This window comes from Hevea brasiliensis, chromosome 14 (assembly GCF_030052815.1).
Source record: "Hevea brasiliensis isolate MT/VB/25A 57/8 chromosome 14, ASM3005281v1, whole genome shotgun sequence".
NCBI classification, from domain to species: Eukaryota; Viridiplantae; Streptophyta; class Magnoliopsida; order Malpighiales; family Euphorbiaceae; genus Hevea; species Hevea brasiliensis.
In genome coordinates, this window is record NC_079506.1 from 38,651,681 (window position 1) to 38,665,615 (window position 13,935).

General features: G+C 37.5%; 1 non-coding gene across 1 annotated transcript; it reads left to right on the forward strand.

Moving 5' to 3' along the window:
• Positions 1 to 286: 286 nt before the first annotated feature.
• LOC131173494 (small nucleolar RNA R71) lies at positions 287 to 393 on the forward strand. Its single transcript, XR_009143810.1, has one exon. It is a non-coding gene; the product is annotated as a small nucleolar RNA R71 (small nucleolar RNA).
• Positions 394 to 13,935: the final 13,542 nt, after the last annotated feature.

Consider the following 13,935-nt stretch of genomic DNA (forward strand, 5'->3'; position numbering starts at 1 on the left):
ATTTGTACCAACTGCGTTGGCTTGCATTCTTTCGAGTTTCTTTGTGAGCTGATCAAACTGGGCATTTATCATGCTTAGGGCATCTACTTCTAGGACTCCTGCAGCTCTTCTTGCATTTCCTCTTTCGTTTGACCAGCCATAGTTATGGTATGCAACCTTTTCTAGGAGTTCAAGTGCTTGTGGCACTGTTTTCTCCATTAGATCACCCTCTGTAGCTAAATCAACTGTGCTCCTTGTAGAGGGTAGTAATCCATTATAGAAATTCTACACTAATAGCCAATCTTCTATGCCATGGTGTGGACATTCCCTCTGTAGGTCTTTATATCTTTCCCATGCGTCATAGAGGGATTCTCCCTCCTTTTGTCTGAAGGTGTTGAGCTCAAGTCTCAGCTTTGCAGTCTTTGCAGGTGGGAAATACCTTGCTAGAAAAGCTTGAGAGAGGTTTTCCTAGGTAGTGAATGTTCCAGCCGGTTGAGAAAGTAACCACTTCCTTGCCCTATCTCGAAGGGAGAATGGGAATGCTCTGAGTCTTATTGCTTAATCAGACACTCCATTCATCTCGAATGTATCGCATAAGGCAAGAAAACACTGGAGGTGGTAGTGAAGGAGTGGAAGCGTGAAAAACACAAGTTTATATCATTGAATTCAAAAATTTTCACCTAGGGTCACATGCTTCATGCAATATTTATTTTTATCTATTTAATTTCAATGATAAACAACATATTAAAACTCTTTTAATATGTTTTTGGATCTGTATTTGCCATTTAAGATTTTAAAATTAATCATATTAATTTTAGAACCCTAGATTAAATCAAGAACAAACACACTAACCTCTTGATGCACTGCAGTGTATTTGCGCCTTTGAGATTCGTCTTTAGGACACCAAATGTTGTCCCTCTGTCTTGTCCACACCAAGAACACCTATGGCCGCCCTTAAACAACTTCTAAAGCTTTTTCTATTATTTAGAAAATCAAGTTCTGCCTTTTAAGAGATTAAGGATGTAAACAAGACACTAGAAACAATTTCTAGTGTTCTTAATTCAAGAGATTGTTTGCTAATCTCTTAGATTGATTAAAGAAAAAGAAGAAGAAGAGAATAATGAGAGCTTATAGGTGGCGGCACCAAGGGAGTGGCTGCTGCTTATGTTATTTTTCTTTTCATAACAACACTTATATAGCTAAGTCAACAAATTAAACCCTTGCCACATGTCACCCTTTGATTGGTTCTAGGTTTAATTGACCCAATCACATTGTGCCAAGTGTCAAACCTATATTTAATCTTGATTTTAATCATCTTACATGATTAAAAGACATTTGGCAAGCTTATGTGTAATGCCATGTGTCACCATCTCATGGTGCCACATGTCACCCTGCGAAATGACCAAAATGCCCCTGTGTCTTAATTTTGAGTTCTCAACCCAAAATAATTATTTCTCTTCTTCTAATCAATTTATATCAAATATAAATTAATTAATTAATCTTTATTAATTAATTTTTCATTAATTAAATTCATATTTAAACACTTTAAATATAAATTTAACTTATACTGTACATCCAATAACCTAGATTTGGTTTCAAGTCATGCTAGGGACTTTGCAATCTAATTTCAAAACCAAACCTATTTAATTAATCAATTAAACTCTTTAATTAATTAATTAAATCATATTTAATTAGGTGATTACTTATGTATATGTGTGTGTAACACCCCTATTTGTATAGCCTGGTATATTTCACTGTTCCGGTGACCGGTGTCGGTCCAGACAATTAAAGAGATTAGAACCATATTTAAGACAACTAGAGAAACCATAAACACAAATAATTAGCGATTACCAATTAGTTAAGTATAAATAAGAAAAATAGAACATAAGAAGTTAAACGAGCCGAGAGTCACAACGATGGGTGACCTCCTCGGGAACGACTGCGAAGTCGTTTTAAACTAAAATTTCGAATTGTAAAATGTGACGCTGCGGTCCTTAGGACCCTTATGAACACAGTGGAAAAGAGAAAATCATGAAAAAGAACTATTAAGCCAGTTAAATAATTAGGTCAGGGAGCCGGAAGAAATATGGAATTATTTACAAACCGGGGAGAACCGGCGAGGGGCAATTTGGTCAATTGACCCCTAGAGCTGACTCCTAACCTAACTGTCAAATAAAATCGGAGAAAAAAAAATTTGGGAATCGAGAATTAAATTAAAGAACTAATAAAAAAAAAGAAAAAAAAAATAGAAAGCTTTCTTTCTTCTTCCTTGCCGCCTCACTTTCTCCATAGTCCCTCCATGAGAATTTCTCCATTAAAGCTTGCACTCAAGCTTTAATTTCTCCACTTAATCTTAATAACTTCCCTAAAAACCTTACTAGAGCTTGTAATCTCCACTTAAGAAGAAGATTGAAAGAAGAAAGGAGAACAAAAGATTGAGATTTGAGGATCTAAGCAAAGGTTAGTCTCTTAACTATCAATTAGTTAATTAAATGCATCATTAGTTGTTGAAATGAGCTTAGAAATTAATGAAATGAAATAAAAATATGGGGTGAGGACCATTACTGAAATTTTGGCCGGTTGAAGGGGAGCATGATCTTGTATGGTTTGATGGATTTAAATGAGTTTATGGACCTCCATTAGTTGATTGATTATGGTTGAAAGCTTTGAATTTAGTTAATTGCAACAATTAAGTGAGTTAGGGTTTTGGGACTTAGGGTTTGTGAACCAAAAATGTAAGAAATGAGTAAATGGCATGTTTGACCTATTTGAAGTGAAAAATGGTCAATTTTGACCAAATGAGTTGTGTTTGAATTGTTGGAATGGAAGCTAAATTCGGAGGGTGTAGCAGCATGACCAAGTCAACTTTGAAGGACCAAAACTGAAATTTTACAAGTCCAATTGATATGGCACCGATTGGGGATGAAAATAGACATAAAATGACACAATTTTCATTTAGGAACCATGCCCAAAAAGTGACCAAAACCTAGTGAACAAATTGACCAAAGTTGGATAAGTGCAATCTGCCACTGTACAAACTGACTAAATGAACAGTGTTTGTTCATTTGGTCATAACTCGAGCTAGGTAGGTCAAATTGACCTGAAAGTTTACCAGTGGTTAGATGGGATATAGACCTAAAACTTTCATGAAGAACACAAGTCCAAATTCTGCCAGCAACCAAGCCATTTGGCCTCCCTAAGTTGGTGACTCAAATCTGCCAGCACCAAAATTTGCCCAGAAAATCTGGGTTATTTTCCATCCGGCAGCCCTGATTCAAAGGGCCATAACTTGAGCTACAAAACTCCAATTTGGGTGATTCAAAAAGGAGAATAAACTTAAGACATTAAGGAACATTTTCTATGAAAGAAGTTTTGTCAAATTCCAACAGTAGATTGACCAATGGAACAGTGCAACTAGGAGCACCAAAACTGAAAATTTGATAATTTTACTTGAAGGACCTAAGCTTTGAGAAAATGACCAAAACCAACAAATTTAATGACCAAAATGTGGTATGTGGGTGAAGTTGGAGTTCCCATACCTATTAAGCCTTAAAAAGTCAACAATTTGACTTAAATAGTGTAGTGAATAGTAACTCGAAACACAAAAACTTCGAGAACGTCGAAATTAGCACATTAAAGCTAGGTAAAAATGAAGTGAAATTTATTTTTGGATTTATGCTAAGTTATGGTACTGAAACACTGTGAAATTGTGTGTTTCAGCTGAAAAAGACTTGGAAGCTCTGAGAGACTGAGTTAAGGCCTAAAGGCGATTCACGTCAGGTTTGTGCACAGTAATTTTTATTTGAATATATGATTCTTGAAAAGTTGATTTTTTTTTGAGCTAGTTACGAATTGTGTTGCCAATTATGATTGTGAATATGACTTTGAAAGTTTACCAGATTTCCAATAAATTATTTGAATAAATTGTTTTGAATTGATTTTGTGTTCACACTTAGCATGACAGTATCACACTATTCCTCCTCCATTTATGGGGTTGAGATCATTTATTTTCCTCCCTCTCTGGTTTACCAGTTGAGGTTGAGATTGGATGAGTACTCATTAGCTAGCTAGCCGCCTCCCTCATTGATTTCGATTAATGGGGTTGTAGATTGCTTTGTCGTGGTGTACAACACGGCATTGATCGGAAATTGTGTCATGGCTTAAGTTGTGTATGATTTTGGCAACACTGTGTTTAATGAATTATTTGACTAAATGGTGTTATTATGAGCTTTGATATTTGTGAAATGTGATTGAGAAGTATTCAAATTGTGTTTCATCAATGAACAATTTATGTATTGCATTTTAAATTTTTATTGTGCACCACTGAGTATTTTTATACTCAGCAATAGCTTATTTTGCTGTCGCAGATAAGAGCAAGGAGAAAGCAGCAAAGTGAGCTGCTATTAAATCGAGGACTACTCTGGTCTTTTTGTACGGGTATTATTTTATACCCTTGTAGTTAATTTTGACGTAAATATAATAATGTTGTATGTATCAATGTAAGTTGAGCAGTTGTAAATAAATTGTAATAATATTATTTTGGATTTCCTTCTGTAAATTTAATATTTGTACATATGAATTTCATGTTTTTATGCCTTGTGAATGAAGTATTAAATATTTTGAGATGATAAATTTTGATTGTATTGTGGAATTACTTTGAAGTGATTTGAATTGAGTTGATTGAGATTTATTGGAGGTTGGGAATTGTGAAAAATTTTTGGAAGTTTTTTTCTCAGGTATTTGAAGAACTATTTTCTCCAATTACAAACGAAACTCTGTCAAAATTTTTATAAAATTTGCGGCAAAATTAAAATGGACAAAAATTTTTACTAGTATTTAAACTTTGAATAAATGGTTTTTAATTTCTACCAAAATGCTCACCACTTCCAAAATGTAAGAAAATTGTTTTAAAATCCCTTGTAGGGTACTTAATGAGTTATCGGTAGGTGAAGTTCGGTAGTTCATTAAGTGTTCTACGGGATCATGTTATGCCTTACAGAGGGGTAAGGTGTGACATGTTTTACTGGTATCAGAGCATGGTTTTTCAATAAATTTTGACTACGTGTATGAACATTTTATTGATAAGTACAACTGCTCACATGTCTTTAATTGATACATATGACATATTTACATCATGAATATGCACTAACGGAGGTCAACCTCCTTGTGTTTGATCTCAGAAAGTAGAAAATTTGGGAAAACGGAATGGAAGGAGGAGATCATTCCGAAGAACAATCTGTTGAGGCTGAGGTTCAAGGGGAAGCCCCAGCACTCCAGAACGTGAGTGGGTCAGCCACTCCAGCTCCTGCTCCAGCACCGCAGTTCCCTGCTCAGCTTGTATAGCAGATGGCTGCGTTTTTCTAGCAAATGGCGGGTAATGTGCCACCCCAAGCTCAGATGCCAGTACCTGTAGCACAACCACTGTAACACCCCTATGTTCGGTAATGCGCACTACTGTTCCGCTGACTAGTGTTGTCCGGACAGCTAGAATGCCTAGAACTACACTTCGAGATGAGTGAGGAGACATAAAATAATAAAATACAAGAAAAGAAAATACAAGAAAAATAAAGGAAAAATAATAGTAAAGAAATGCAATCAAGTTAAACGAGCCGAGAACCCTAGCGATGGTGATCAGACCGGAAGTCACTACGTGGACCGTTGACTAGCTCCCGACAATGGGAACCCTGGGAAATATTTTTAGGACTTAAATAGACCCCTATTGAAGTATAAATATCATTAGAAATAGTAAATAAAAATTAAATAATTAGTACAAAGAAAAGTGAAAAATCGAAAAATGGACAAAATCCGGTGTTACCGAAAAATTGGGAATGCAACCCGAACAGGGGCATTGTGGTCATTTGACACCCCGAGTTGTCTTTTGACCTAAATGTCCATTAAAAATAAATGATATTAAACTTTGAAAATGTCATGAAAATTAAAAGAGTGGTACCTAATATGATTAATGAAAGTGTGATGGCCAAATTGCAAATTTTAGAAACTTTAAATAAACAATTATATTAAGTTAGTTAGTGCTCCACTAAAATTTCATTTGGACACTTAAGAACTGAAGTGGGATAGGTGTAGAATCCTTGCCTTCTTCTTCCTCATTACATTTTCTTCTTGGCCGCATCCTTTCTTCCATGGAAAACTCCATGGCCGTCCACCATTAAGCTCAAGTCCACCTATGATCCAAGCCATTTTTCCACTAGCTTCCTTCACAAAAATTGTTCTACACCACTTGGACAGTTGATAGGCAGCAAGAAAGGAAAGTTTTTGTGGAGTTTTGAAGAATTTCCAAAGTGGTAAGTTTGTGTTTTTGAATATTGCTTTGTTAAAGTTTGTAAGCATGTTATGGGTGTTTGATTTATGGAGAAATTTTTTAGTTTTGATGTTGAATGGGAATGTGCACTTTTGGCAGCCATGGAAGCACCTTGAAGGCAGTTTAATTGTGCTTGTAAATGGTGAATTAAATGATTGATTAAATGTATATTGTGTAGGAAATTGTTTGGGTGATGTATACTTAGTGTATGTAAATGTAAAATGAGATTTAAAGCTTGGAAAGTAATGGAATGTAAGTGTACCATTGTGGCAGTTTGCTAACTCTTGAAGAATGCTGGAATTCATGCTTAGTTTATGGAATAATGATGTTAAAATGTGTTGGTTGTTATGGCAGTTTGAGTGTGTGTATGGTGGTGTGAAGTGGGACATGTAAATGAGTGTAAATTGGTGATTGAATTGTTGTAAATTAGGTTTGAAAAATTCTGCACTTGTTGGTGCACATTGAATGCAATTGTAAGCTGCCAAAATGACCTATAATATGTTATGAATTATGTTTAGGTCATGATACAACCAGAATTGGCTTGAAGGTTGAGTTTGGTAAGTGTTAAAAGTGATGTTTGATATGTATGCAAGAATTGCAATAAGGCAGTTTCAGTTTTAGGCCTATAACATTAAGTGTGTGGCTCCAATTGGTATGAGACCAATTGGAGGTGAAACTAGGCACAAAATGTGCCAACTTTCATGAAGGAAGCTTGCCAAAATTCTGTTTGCAAGGTAGCTTGAAAAATGACCAAATCCGGATTAAGTGCAATTGAGGCCTGAAAATTGACCATTTGGGCAGCAGTTAGTGTTTAGGCCATAACTCACTCAAAACAGTCTAATTGACCTGAAATTTTAACCATGAATAGTTAAGACCCATATCTACAAGTCTTATGAAGACACCAAAGCCCAGAAATGACCATAAGCAAGTCAAACAGCTTGCACAAGTTCGGGTCCAAAAATTGGCCGAACCTAAAATGACCTAAAGTGACCAATTTTAGTGCAATTTGACCAGAAATAGTAAAATGACCATAACTTGGTCTACATAACTCAGAATGACCTAAAATTCTGACCCACGTTCCATAAGACATAGATCTACAAGTTTGTAGTTTTGACCGAAACCCGAAAACCGAGGGAACTAGGTCGTCTGGCTACGTCAAACTAGTATCCCGGAATCCAGCAAATTGCAAGAAAATGCAGTATACACGGAAATGAACTTGGTAACATGTACCAACCCTAAAATACTATCGAATGTGACATATTGACAACATTAAAACCTAATTTACCTAGAATGCATCGAGGGTCGACATATTAGGTTGACTAAGCAAATATTTGAATTCAGTGAATTACTTATCAAACATTATCGTTAGAGACAGTTTAAATAAGTACTAAAACACTTCAAATTGTGTTTCTCAGTTAGCAAAGACTCAGGAAAAGGGAAGGAAATACTGAGTCAAGACCAAGAGACAGTTATCAGAGGTTTGTGCACAACAACCGTTTCTTTTGAATTTTTCAATTGAATTGAATTATGACTATTTGTATATCATTGTTTTAAATTGTGGAAATATATTTGAACGGATACTTATTGCTTGAAAAGCATTGTAAATGGTTTGAAACTATGAAAAATTGTTTGAATGATATTGATGGATACTTATTGATTGAAAAGCATTGGAAATGATTTGAAACCACAGCTATCATGTATATTGATTGTATTCCTCACTAGCTTGTCTAGTGGGGCGAATTGAATTCCCTCTCTGGCTGAAGTATTGAGGTGTGTGCCTGTTGAGGATGAATTGAATGAGTACTCATATTTTTGCTAGCTAGCTATGTTATTCCTCATTAGTCATCGACTTTTGGGACGAATTAAACTTTGGAACATGATTAAGTTGTGTGTGATTTATTGATATGTATTATGAGATTGTGAAATGGAGTTAAATTCTTAGTGACATTCACTGTCTTTTGAATTTAATCATGATTTGACTTATTGAAATTATTATTGTGATATTGAGAAATGGAGTTTAAATTCTTGTTGACATTTACTATCTTGAAATTATCTATGGTATTAAGTATCCATCATTTATTTAACTTATGAATTGTGATTTAAAGTTGTATTTGGTTAATGTTGTGCACCACTGAGACATTGTCTCAGCGATAGCTTTTTATTGCTGTCGCAGGTAGACAGACAGACAGGGCAGCAGACTAGGCTGCTAGTACACCTAGCGAGAGATTTTTTGGGTATAACGAATATACCACATTTTGCATTTTATACTGTAATGTATGACCACTGTATGTATATATTGTTTTTGGTTTTGAGCAGTTGTAAATTAAAATTATACATTGAAGTTGTAAAGTAAATTATAAGTTATTTTGACTTGTAAAAATTGTATTATATTTCTTGTATCTCAGTCTTTGAAAAATCACTATGGATTTGAGTTGAGAAAAATGTTGTGTTGAGAAATATGTTGGAGTTGAGATTTGAAAATATATTGAAGTGCTTTTTACAGGTTTTCTGAAGAACTGTTTTATCCAAAATACAGATGGCACTCTGCCAAAATTTTTATAGAAATTACTAATAGTCTAAATGTGTTAACTGTTTCAAGTCAGTTCATAAAAAGTTTTTAACACCTGTAACTAATGCTCACCACTGTAAAGTGAAGTAAGAAAAGTTTTAAAATCCCTTGTAGTGTATTTAAAGGGTTATCAGTAGACGAAGTTGGTAATTCATTAGGTATACTACGGGATCATGTTATACCTTACAGAGGGGTAGAGTGTGACATGTTTAAGTGGTATCAGAGCAAAGTTTTTAAAATTCTATTTTCACTTGTTACTTGAATATTCTTTCTACATAGTACAACTGTTCAATATCATTATTTGATACATACAGTACATTACATTATAAATATGTACTAACAGGAGGGAATCTCCTTGTGTTATTTGTTCAGGAGATCTAGAATCCTCGCATTGACTATGAAAGAGGGTGATCATTCAGTCGATCAATCTATTGAGGCTGAGGTGCAAGGGGATGCCCCAGGCCTACACAATGTCAGTGGTTCAGAAGACATCGGCCCTGCACCACAGTTTCTGCTCGATTCGCTCGTGAGATGGCTGCAATGTTCCAACAAATGGCTGGTAATGTGCCTACTCAAGTCCCAATACAGACACCAATGGTACAACCACAGTCTCCTACTAGACAGTATGACAAATTGATGAAGTATGGGGCTACAGAGTTCAAGGGGACAGTAGATCCTCTAGAAGCTGAATAGTGGTTAGAGAGGATGGATAGGGTATTCAAGAAACTGCACTGCACAGAGGAGCTCAGATTTGAATACTCAGTATCTTTGCTACAGGGGGATGCTTATGACTGGTGGAAAACCATTCCCCACAGTCTGGTGGAACCTGCAGTGTTAACATGGAATGACTTTCTCAGGGAATTCAGACAAAAATATGTCCCTGATGCTTATGTAGACCAGAAGCTACAAGAGTTCCTAAATCTGAAATAAGGGAGCAGATCAGTGGCTGAGTATGAAACAGAATTTTCCCGCCTGAGCCATTATGCAGTAAGTTTACTTGCTACCAGCAGGGAGAGATGCAAGAGGTTTGAAACTGGCTTGAAGCCCAGTATCAGATTACAAGTAGTCGGCTTCAAACACACTAACTTCTCTGAACTGATTTCTCAAGCTCTAGAGTTAGAAAGAATTGAGTCTGAAGCTGCTTCTGAGAAAAAGAAATCAGAGAAGACAGAGAAAGAGGGAAAATCAGTAGAATAGAGTTCCAGTGGTCCTACTGGAAAGAGGAAGAACCATGGGGGACATGGCAGAGGTGGCAAGAAGTCTGGTAGGGGAAGATATTCAGGACAGAAGCCTCCTCTATCTGGTCAGCAGAGTACCAGAGGTTCCTACCCTCCCCGCCAATGTGAAACTTGTGGAAGAAATCATAGTGGGATATGCTACAAGGCTATTGGAGCCTGTTATAACTGTGGAGGCACAGGACATTTTGCCAAGGACTGCACTAGTAGTCGCAAAGTTGGACCACCTCCTACTACTGCAGAGGGGTCAGTTAAGAGCCCTGTCACCAGAAGTTCACAACCACCCAGTAGAGGTAGAGGCAGGGGTAGAGGTAGCCCAGCAGGCAGCCAAGGCACAGTGAAACATTCAGAGCAAGACAGTGCTCCGGTCAGAGTCTATGCAATGAAACAGAGGGAAGAGGACGAGACATCTGATGTTGTGGCTGGTACCTTCTCAACTTTTAACCAAGATGTGTTTGTGTTATTTGATCCGAGTTCTACCCATTCTTATGTGAGTGCTAGCATCATTGATTGCATTGTTGTTCCATGTACAAAAATGGACTTTGATGTGCTAGTAACAAGTCCGCTAGGACAGGAGGTCAGGGTTAATAGAATATATAGAGATTGTCCTTTGGTGATCCAAGGACACACTTTTCTGTATGATTTCATTGAAATGCCCTTCAGAGATTATGATATCATCTTGGGCATGGATTGGTTAGCTAGGCATCACGCCATGATTGACTGTAAGCTGAAGACAGTCACTTTTGGTCTCCCTCAGTACAATGATGTGGTAATACATGGGGAGAGGCAGTTATTGCCATCAAACGTCATTTCGGTTGCACTAGCCAGAAAAATGATCAGAAAGGGGTGTGAAGCATACTTGGCACATGTGGTAGACACCCAAGTGGGGAGTCCAGCATTGAAGGACATCCCTACAGTATATGACTTTCCAGATATGTTTCCTGATGAATTGCCAGGACTACCTCCGGAAAGAGAAGTGCAGTTTGAAATTAATGTTATGCCTGGTGTGGATCCAATCTCCATAATGCCATACAGAATGACACCAGCAGAGTTGAAGGAGTTGAAAATACAATTGCAAGAATTACTTGAAAAGGGCTTCATCCGCCCTAGTGTGTCACCTTGGGGAGCGCCAGTATTGTTTGTTAAGAAGAAAGATGGCACTCTTCGCTTGTGTATTGACTACCGGTAGTTAAATAAGGTGACAATAAAGAACAGATATCCATTGCCTCGCATTGATGATCTGTTTGATCAGTTGAAGGGTGCAGCTGTATTCTCCAAAATTGATATGCGATCTAGTTATTATCAGTTGAAGGTACAAGAGCAGAGTATTCCAAAAACTGCTTTCAGAACTCGGTATGGCCACTAGGAATTTCTAGTAATGCCATTCGGGTTAACAAATGCTCCAGCTACTTTTATGGATCTGATGAACACTATCTTCAGACCATATCTCGACCAATTTGTGGTGGTGTTTATTGATGACATTTTGATATATTCGAGGAATGCAGAGGAGCATGACAGACATCTATGGATTGTACTGTAAACTTTAAGGGTGAAACAGTTATACGCCAAATTGTCGAAATGTGAATTTTGGCTGAAAGAAATCTCCTTTTTGGGATATGTTGTGTCAGCTGAAGGGATCAAGGTAGATTCCAGCAAGGTAGAAGCTATCCTTAATTGGAAGCCACCCAGGAATATCACAGAAGTTCGCAGTTTTTTGGGTTTAGCTGGATATTACCGTCGGTTTGTGAAAGGATTTTTTATGTTATCTTCTCCACTGACCAAACTACTTCGGAAAGATGTAAAATTTCAGTGGACAGATAAATGCCAACAAAGTTTTGATGAGTTGAAAAGGTGTTTGATTGAAGCTCCAGTTCTCACTTTACCTACCCCGGGTAAAGAATACACAGTTTATAGTGATGCTTCTCACAATGGGTTAGGCTGTGTACTGATGCAAGATCGGAATGTCATTGCTTATGCATCACGCCAGCTGAAACCGCATGAGAGGAACTACCCAACACATGATCTAGAGCTAGCAGCTATTGTTTTTGCTCTGAAGATCTGGAGACACTATTTGTATGGGGAGAAATGCTACATTTACACAGATCACAAGAGCTTGAAGTACTTAGGCACCCAGAAGGAATTGAATTTGAGGCAAAGGAGATGGCTAGAACTGATTAAAGATTATGATTGCTTAATAGACTATCAGCCAGGAAAAGCAAATGTAGTGGCTGACGCCTTAAGTCGCAAGACTATAGCAGGTCTCAGAGTTTCTCCTTTGTCCATGGTATATGAATTGAAAGCACAACATGCCAGTTTAGAGATTGATGATGAGGGACAGATAATAGTCGCATGGCATGTACAGCCAGTGTTGATTGATCAGATCAGAATGGCTACTCAAAGTGATGAAAAATATCAGAAGCTACTGAAAGAAGTCCAGTAGGGCAAAAAACTTGAATTTTCTGTGAGAGATGATGGTTTATTGCTCATCAGGGCAGAATGTGCGTTCCTAGTGGTATGGAATTGAGACAGATCATTATGAAGGAAGCACATGAGTCTCCTTTTGCTATGCACCCTGGTGGAACTAAAATGTACAGAGGGCTGAAAGAGCATTACTGGTGGATGGGTATGAAGAGAGATATAGCTGAGTTTGTTTCCAAATGCCTAACTTGTCAGCAAGTAAAGGCAGAACATCAAGTTCCAGCTGGTTTGTTACATCCTTTGTCAGTACCAGAGTGGAAATGGGAATGGATAACTATGGATTTTGTTACAGGACTTCCAAGGACACAGAGTAGTCATGATGCAGTATGGGTTATAGTTGACAGATTGAACAAGTCTGCTCACTTTTTGCCAAGATGGATGGACTATAGCACGGAAAGATTGGCCGATTGTACATATATGAGATTGTTAAACTGCATGGAGTGCAAGTTTGAATTGTGTCTGTGAGTGATGGTAGGTTCACTTCTTTATTCTTGGGTAGTCTTCAGAGAGCCCTAGGAACTAGATTGAACTTCAAAGACAAAGATTCCACCCACGCATGCATGGTCACCGAGAGGGTTATTCAGATATTGGAGGATATGCTACGGGCTTGTGTGATTGAGTTTGAAGGTAGTTGGGATACAAACTTGCCTTTGATTGAATTTGCTTATAACAACAGCTACCAATCAAGCATTGGAATGCCTCCATATGAAGCTTTGTATGGCAGAAAGTGCAGAACTCCCTTATGTTGGGATGAATTAGGTGAAAGGAAGATGATTGGGCCAGAAATTGTTCAGCAGACAGAGGAAAAGATTAGATTGATCTGAGATAGACTCAAGGCCTGCATCAGACCGTCAGAAGTCCTATGTTGATCTGAAGAGAAGAGATATTGAGTATGCAGTGGGTGATAAAGTATTCCTCAAAGTTTCTCCTTGGAAGAGGATTGTGAGATTTGGCAGAAAGGGGAAACTGAGTCCTCGTTTCATCGGACCATATGAGGTTCTGGAAAGAGTGGGTCCTTTGGCATATCGGTTGGCATTACCTCCATAGCTAGCAAGGATACACAGTGTCTTCCATGTGTCCATGTTAAGGAGGTACAGATCTGACCCATCTCATATACTGTCGGTTGAAGAGATTGAGGTAAATCCAGACCTCTCATATGAGGAAGAACCCATAAAAATTCTGGCATATGAGGTGAAGCAGCTGAGGAATAAACAGATACACCTGGTTAAAGTGCTGTGGAACCATCATTCAGGCCAGGAAGCTACTTAGGAACGTGAAGAGGATATGAGGAGACAGCACCCACAGCTTTTTAGAGACTAATTCCAGGTAAAATTTCGAGACAAAATTTATTTAAG